General features: G+C 39.4%; 1 protein-coding gene across 3 annotated transcripts in view; it reads left to right on the top strand.

The window, feature by feature from the left end:
• The window catches only part of adam19a (ADAM metallopeptidase domain 19a), a 182,697-nt gene that overhangs the window by 42,279 nt on the left and 131,723 nt on the right, over positions 1-8,695 (top strand). The gene's annotated exons all lie outside the window — the stretch shown is intronic.

Genomic DNA, 8,695 nt, shown 5'->3' with positions numbered 1-8,695 from the left:
CGTTACACGTTACATCCAAGTCGCATTGAGCTTTTTTTCCGTTAAAATGTTTTGTTCAGGGACTTAAGGTGGCGCCGTAAAATCCAAGCAATAACTTGACTTACGTGTCTGTTGTCACCCATGCCTCCCCCTTAACTCGCACACGGAGCTCCAGACATGCGCAGTAGTTTCCTCTGGGGAGAATATGTCTGTCTGATCGTCAGTAATATAATAGCGCTGCATTATATTACAATAGCGCTGTAAATTGATATGGCGACATGCAAAATCAGCAGCGCTTCGCTTTCACAGACAGTGGGACTTCGTCCAACTTTTAGCCAGGGGTGAAAGTAAGGGGGTACGGCAGGGTACTGCGTACCCCTAAAATATTTAGCGGGGGTACGCAGTACCTGCAAGAGAGAGGAGCAGCTGTCTGCTGTAAAACATGAATAGGTTCACTGTGCAGCCGTGAGAGAACCCACTAATCAGCCGTGACTGATTAGTTTTTCAAGAACAAACCAAAACACGAATTAATCAGTTAATAAATAACTTTTTTCCCCATTTCATATTGTTTCTGAACTCTTCGTGCTTTATTAGAGCAACTGGTCGATCACGGAAGGTTTTGAGTTGATCTCGGCATTAGGTGACAAACTGAACGCCGGCAGGACGCTCAAACCAGCACGTCCTCCTCTGACTGGCTTAAAACGTTCGTAACTTTATGAAAGAACTACAACAAAAAAATCAACAAAACATGTTCAAATTAATGACCCAACGAACAATCTCAGTAAATGTTGTTTCAACAAGGTGTTGCGCAATTCTGTGCGTTTCGGTTCCATTACCAAAATAAATAACAGCAGGAGTTTAAAATGAACAAATCAACCACTTCTGTGTTCATGAGAAGTTTATTTATGATCGCAAAATAAATATCAAGCCTGCAAACTTAATATAGTAACGGACTGAATGTTATGTTTTTAACATAATCTCTGGTCGGCTTGTGGAGCGCAGGAGGTTGCCATGGCAACGGGTGTGCTTAAATGACAGAGAGAGACGGAGAGTAAAAAGGTGCAAATCGTTTAGAGTTGATCATCTGTTCGGGTTGTTTTACCTTTTTTTTTTTTTTTACCTTTGTCTTGGTGCATCACAGCCGCTGTAGTTTCTGAACTTTCAATAACTTTTCAATAACTTTCAATAAACGACAAACTTGGACTAATTACCTCGTTCTTTGTGAGTATACGCCATTTACAAACATCAAACACGGTAAGTATGTTTCATTAACTAATTAACAAACTAATGACTTCTACCGCGATAATTATGTGAAATTAAATTAATTGTCTAATATTAAAAAAAAGTTTGGCGGTATGTCATAGTACCCCTAAGAATTTGAAACTACTTTCACCCCTGCTTTTAGCGTCACTTGGAAGGAAAGCTTAAAGAAAGGTAAGATCCGTGGACGCGATGCTAGCTAAGCTAGCTGTACTGAAACATATGTTGCATTTGCGATAAAAAAAAGGTTGTCACTCATGCACTGAATTATTGTATGGAGGTGTTGACTGAGGTTTTAATGTATGGGACAACACTGGTACCAAAGTCTGCATTGATATTCAGGAACGATCCGATTCTTCTGGATGGATCTTTACTGATTAAATTTATTTCATATTTAATATCTAGGTGTTTTTTGGGAATGTGGATCTTTCAGATCAATTTGAGAAGCAATTTTGATAGGTAAAACTTAATTTTTTGTGTGTCACGTAGCGCAGGGTGCTAGTGTTGACTTGGTCTCGGGTTTGGTGGTCTAGACTACAACTCTGCTACTGGCTTCTCGGTTGCATGTCCTCCCCAACCCACCTTCTTTCTATCCCCTCTCTGTTGGATTTCTTTAAAAATAAATGCCACTAGTGGCAAAAAAGTGAAGTTAGTGAAGTTTATGCTATGTTAGGACAGGAGACAAGATGTTTCCATCCCTGAAATTATGATGCATAGAATCACATATCTAAGTCTAAACTATGTTACAGAGTAAACAGAATAAAAACATACTTTATCTGTGGCATTGTTCATTAAAATGGCACATTTCTAATGTATTAAAATTATATGATCGGTCACTTAATGATATTAGCGATTAGGTAATGCATTCAGCAAGTACTTTTACTTTTAATGCTTAAGTATTTTTAAAAGCCAGAACTTTTTTACTTTTACTTAAGTACAAATGTTAATGTGGTAGTTTTACTTTTACTTGAGTACATTTTTGTTTGTGTATTTGTACTTTTACTTAAGTACATTTCTTGAGTACTTTATCCACCACTGCCTAAATCTAATTCTGCTCCAGGCCTCATGCAGCCTTGGACCGGCCCTGCATGATGAGGTAATCTGCTGCACTATGCAGAGATGCGCAACAAACGGGAAATTTAATTCAATGCTGCTAATGTGGCTTCAGTAGCTCTTTCATTTCGTGTCTGTTGAGTTTTTAATCTTCACAGAAACTATTCTGGTTGGTTGAGTTTATGGGACGAGTTTCTCAGATATCCGCGGCGGCCGCGCGCATTAACTCTAAGTAGACAACGCATTTGATATGGTTTGATGCATCGTGTAACCGGAAAAATAATACTAAAAATAATAATAAAATAATATAAAATCAGCGTGATGCGTGACTCCGAGGAGAGCGCGAAAGCTCCTCACCGGGCTGAACCTGCATGATGAGGTTAGCGCTGCTGGTTATCCACAAACTCTCCTGCCAACCGGGACCACAGACATAACCTTTACAGGGAAGACAGACATAGAGCCACACGCTGGGCAGCGTGTTGAGATTTAAACGCCCCATATAAATGTTCGTTCACAAAGATAAATCATTCTCACCGCTCCACAACGGGCACCTCTGAATTAGCTACAACTTTCCTGCTGTTCACATAAAGCTGCGCAACCAAAGCTAACGCGGCTGGTTTTAAACTCTTACCTAGAGTTCTCCAAAGGATCATAATTCCTCACAGTAGGTTTATGTAAATATCCATACAGGTCAGCCTGTGTCCAGTTTGAGTGAAAGGAGGCACGCACGATCCATCCATCCATCCATCCATCCATCCATCCATCCATCCATCCATCCATCCATCCATCCATCCATCCATCCATCCATCCATCCATCCATCCATCCATCCATCCATTTTCTTTACACCCTTGTCCCTTAGTGGGGTCGGGAGGGGTGCTGGTGCCTATCTCCAGCTAACGTTCCGGGCGAGAGGCGGGGTCACCCTGGACAGGTTGCCAGTCTGTCGCAGGCGCGCGGTCCCGCTGAAGTAAAGCAGCGGCAGTGCGCAAGGCAAAGCGCAAAGGCTCCAGCAGCTAGCTGTGTGATTGGTCCGCGCGCTTACGGGTTTAAATGCATAAACTATAAACCTATCTATTATAAACTTATCCTTTAGGAATAAATCTGCTCTGCTAATGAAATCCTTAGAGCAAAAGAGACGCTTGCAGCCCGGCTTTAAAAAAACAAAACGAAAAAAAAACGTTTTTTTTTTCCCTAGAAACGTAGGGCTAGTAAAGCATGACGGCCGCCAGGCTTATAATACACTGGGAAACCCTATCAGGAACCTTATCAGCTGAGTTAGATTAACTCATTAGCTAATTTAACTCGGCTAATGAGGTAAATTAGCTGATGAATTTAACTCATCAGCTAACTGTTTATTTAAAGCATTTTTAAAATGTTTTTTTTAATTCATTTTCATAATTCCCTCAGACTAAACTCCCTCCAGCCTAGGTCCAAAGTGTTGTTGATTTTTAAAACCTTTAAAGAAACTAATTCGTTAAAACATTTGCTCAGTTCACATGCTCTTTGTAATTATGCCCACTTAAAAATCAGTCTGTGTAATGGCTGAGTTATACTCCATGTTCTACAAATAAAACAAGGATAATGACAAAGCTCATGCTGCCAGTTCCTTAAAAGTGTTAATATCCTGGCTTCTTCAAACCCTCACAGAGGGAGTTCAGTTTCCAAGAAGTTGACTTACTGTAAATGAAAGAAAAGCTCTACTCTGTTATTAGGTAGACCAGCCTCAAAAGTTTAAATGATTCAGACAGAAACGTAAAAATATCCAAGTAACGAACTCATCAGGGTTATTAATGGTGCTAGTGTTATGAAGTAGGGGATGGTGATAGGGTATCAAAATAATATGATATTTCAGGAAACAACTCCTTTAACATTTTTCTGACCATTTAGCAAAAAGTTAACATTATTCTAATAATACATTTGCTTAAATGATTCATTTAAAAATGAATAAATAAATCTGGTAACACAAGCAACATTGTCAACCACCAAGTATTAGATGTATACTGAACAAAAATATAAATGCCCCATGTCAAATATTGTTGCCGTGTTGAGTCAACAACTGTAAATGGGCATTTGCTGACATTTTATTATACAAATGTAATATTTCTCTTGATTTGTGTATACTTTTTAATCCAACCTGCTGTCAGAGAGCATTACTAAGTGAGTTGTTCCTGTATTTAAGAGACAGATTTATGGAAGTCTCATACCTGCCTTGAAATGAGGAGCAGACTCTCACTGACTCAGTGGACTGCCAGCTGGGCTTCAGTCTAAATGCTGAGAAAAGACACGGTTGTGGTTCTTTTTCTGAGCTCTGATTCTATTATTAAGATGTGACATAATGTCAATAGTCTTTGTTGGAATTGTCTTTATTATATAAAACTCTGACCATCTATTTTTATAAAGTTTTCTGGAAAAATTGATTGATTGCTTTCTAGAGTCAACGTACATGATGGTTTAAAAAGGTTACAGGTCCTCAACATATTTCATCTTAGAGTTCCAGGGACTTAACAGACTGTTCCCAGCTAATGTTTTCACTGCAAAACAAATATAAATGAACAGGTAAAAGTAAGATTAAAACCTATTTACATACATTTTCTTTATCTAGATGCTGAATTTAAGCCAGATGCTGAAAACGCTCACAGGCTGTAGATTTCCTCATTGGCTTTTGTCCTGCTGTGTGTTCAGCTGGGCGGTGTTGCTGCTGTTACACAGCACTCAGCTGACAAGTGTTTAGCTGCCTCCATTTGTTACCAATGGGATGGGGTGGAGTCACATGACTACAGACTGTAGACTTAGCGTAGCATCTTAAAGCGACATTAGCATAACCTAACTATATGGGGCCAAAAAAGACAAAAGGCCCATTCTTTTCACTTCTTTAAGAATACTGACATGGGCAAAAAGATTGGTTTATTACCCAGCCCTTTTCGAAATATATAAAACGTTCCTGACTTCGTTGCTAAATGCACAGACAATTCCAGGTTTACCTCTGCTCAAAACTTACAAGCTTTTGTTGATGACTTGTTCTTAGGAGATGAAGAAAAAGCAGCACATGAAATCGTCCAGGTTAAGGTGGAACACATTTAAGTGGTGTGAGACCAAAGATATGTGTGGTAATTTGCTTCTGCGATAATGAAGAGCTCAGTGGCCATAAAATAATTCAGATCTATAATTGTGTGACCTTCTTCATCACTGACCAACCAGGGCGAAGTGAAAATTGTTTGTTTCCAGGATTTAGCCAAATAATTAGTGCATCTTCAGGAAAAACAGCATCACTATTGCCCTAATGCACAATATAACCATTCAGGCTTCTCTTTCTGAAGCCAGTGAAAATGCTGCAGGAGGGTAAAAAAAAAGGAAAACCTGAGAGGAAACTTTTTCTCTCATCTGCATTCGTGCTACATGACTTGTTTATTTTTATTGTAGGTTGATTGTTCTACACATTTTTTGCCATTCATGAGCGACATCCTCAGGATTTGATTGGCTGGGTTAGTGTGTGTGAAAAATCACAGCCCCTTCAGACATCAGGGCTCCTTTGGTATTCTAACAACATCTGTTTCAATTTTTGTTTCATCCCCCTCAGCTCTCATCCCACAGCCCTAGTTTGTTGTCCAGCCCAGCTCGGTTCCAGGTCTAGGCTATTCATATGATACCTGATTGTCTTCCAGGTTCTGTCACACTCCCACACTGCCTCAAACACATCTTTATGGTTGTTTAGTGCTGGTTTTGAAGAATCTGTTGCTGCGGTGTTGCACTAAGCAAAAAAAAAAAAAAAAAAGTATATCACCAACATGTTCCCCTAGTTTTTTAAGCATTTCCATAAGACATATCATTTTTTAAGGCTTTATTGACTCTAGTGGCCTTTATTTGATAGTGAATTGATGGGAATGGGGGTAATCAGAAAACATGCAGCAAAGGTCGCAAGGCCGGGAATCGAACCTGCGACAGCCGCATTGAGGACTAAGGCCTCCATATGTGGGTTGTGCATAACCCCTGTGCTATCATGACATCCTGAAGACATATCATTTATAAGTAAAACAATGTATGCAAGCAATAAATTGACCTTTTCTTCAAGGATACACATTTGACAGATATGCTTTTATTGACTTGCATGTCCAGTCAGCAAACAGATGTGATTAGGTGACCATCTGTTAGCCAACATCAGCAACAGTTTTATAACTGTGACCTTATGTTCTCTGTGCAGACACAGCTGACACATGTCAGCGTGGGAGGCTTCATGTGTTACAGCTTGCTGTTGGAGCTTTCTGTTGGTGCCTCTGTCCTTCTGTTTGTTTGTCAGGAAAGTTCAAAGACTTGCGTTGGCCTCTTTCTCCTCGTCTGGTTTTTCTTTTTATCTTTCCGTCTTCTTAAAGCTTCACATCTTTTCTTTCTGTCTGCCTGGTGATTAGATTATTTCTCACCTCAGCAGCCCCCTTGAGTTGCCAATGACATTTACCCTGGCGAGAATGGGGAGACACACGCAGATGGAAGAAGCCTTTTCAACCTTTATTCTCCTAAGCTTCTGCATTCCCCTTAGACGGTCCCTAAGCTGCCCTGCATTTCTGATGCCAGCTCAAGCTCTTAAATCTCAAATATGATCTGAATTAATTGTACACTGCTCAAAAAAATAAAGGGAACACTTAAGCACTTAAGTGAACACTTAAGTGTTCCCTTTGTTTTGAGCAGTATAAATTATTTGTAACTTTCAATGAGAGTTACAAAAATTTGATACACACCAGATGTGTTTCAGATGTGTAACAAATTGGCACAAGGTTTGCATGAAACATCCTGTGGAAAACAGTTTCATTTTGTGCCAGAAACATTCAGGTACTAAACCTAAACCAAATACCACCAAAACAGCCAAAGTGCTAATAATTAGCAGCCATAATAAATGTTTTTCCCATCATTAGCAGGATTGAAAAAGACTTTAAATATATTTTAGATTCCTCCTTCTTGGATTTTTTTCTTGTGCTGATCATGAGTATTAAGGACAGTTTGATCACACATGTAAAGACTGTGTGCTTTTAAAGGAACAGGGAAACAATCTCAACAGCTTTATGTTTTGTGTCTTCTGGAGCTGCACCTGATGTTGATTGTTGTTGATCCATTTATCGTTCAAATATTTTATCCAGTAGCACGAGCATCCGTTGCGCATGCATAAGGCTTAACACATGTATGCATGCCTTCAGTATCCCTGCTTACAAATTGAAGACATTTTTAGTCAGATGAGATATTTTCATCTCAGATGGATGTGCTTTGATGATCTCTACTGTTTGGGATCCTAAACATCGAAATCAGTTTTCTCCTGGCAGAGCTATCACCATTGTTCAGATAATGTTAAAAACTCAAACAAAGTAAGCAAATGTACTTGATTTGTTTCAAAATCTTATCACTTGTTATTAAATTATATAGATGACTGATATTTGTAATACTCATGGTATTTCACTGACTCAGTCTATGTTGCTGAGCAGCTGAGACATTCTGGGAAAATGTTCCTCTATGTTGAACCTGAAGACGTAGACATGAACCTAAATAATGTGTTTTGTTGTTGTGAATGCCTCCCAACCCTTGTCCCTGAGGGATGCTGTAAGACTGCAGCTGTGCTATATTCAAAACGTTGTTGCTAGGATTGCTTCCATTATGTACATGAGGGAATGTTTTACTCCGCTAAATGTATGTTTTGTTTGTTTAAAGCAAAGTCAGCAAAAAGCTCCTAATTGGGTACTAGTCTAATCTTCCCCACGCTGTATCCTCTATCTAATACACATTTATACAGAAGAAACAGAATCTTTCACATTCAGTGCATGCCTCAGTGCCAAATGATGGAGATCTTGTCTGTCCAGATGAAACAAAGATATTTGTTCTTCCAGGTTTGCTTAGGCAACAAAAAAGGCTAAAGACAAAGTGTTGTTGCAAAACATCCTTATTTTTGCTTCCAAACAGCCAAGAAACTAATGGAACATAAAAAGCTGGTTGTAACAGTAGTTTCCCGATCTGTCTGAAGGTTACTGATGGGCCTTTTTCACTGAAAGAGCTCTCATTCTTGAGCTGGTTTGGTTCAGTTGCCTTCGATCTTCGGTGCTTTATTGCCCATTTCCACTAGTTAGAGGAACCATTCCTACCTTGTCAACAGTGGGTGTTACACAGCGCGATCGGAGATCATAGTGCCAAGATGTCGGTGCTGGCTGAGATGTGTACGCGACTACTTTATTCACATATCTTCTTTTAATTGAAGAGCCACAGACATTTCCACTCATCACCAATACAGTGTTCACTCTGTCTGCACACATCAGAGAGACTAATGTCATAAAACAACAGAGAAGTTGATAACTGTGGTGGTGTTCTCACTAGGCGATAGTGGAGATGTCTCTGATTTTCAGTCCAAAATAAAATCCGCTGCTGAGTTTC

Source organism: Poecilia reticulata, chromosome 18 (genome assembly GCF_904066995.2).
Source record: "Poecilia reticulata chromosome 18, P_reticulata-male-v2, whole genome shotgun sequence".
Lineage (NCBI taxonomy): Eukaryota > Metazoa > Chordata > Actinopteri > Cyprinodontiformes > Poeciliidae > Poecilia > Poecilia reticulata.
This window is presented reverse-complemented; position numbering and strand designations above follow the sequence as displayed.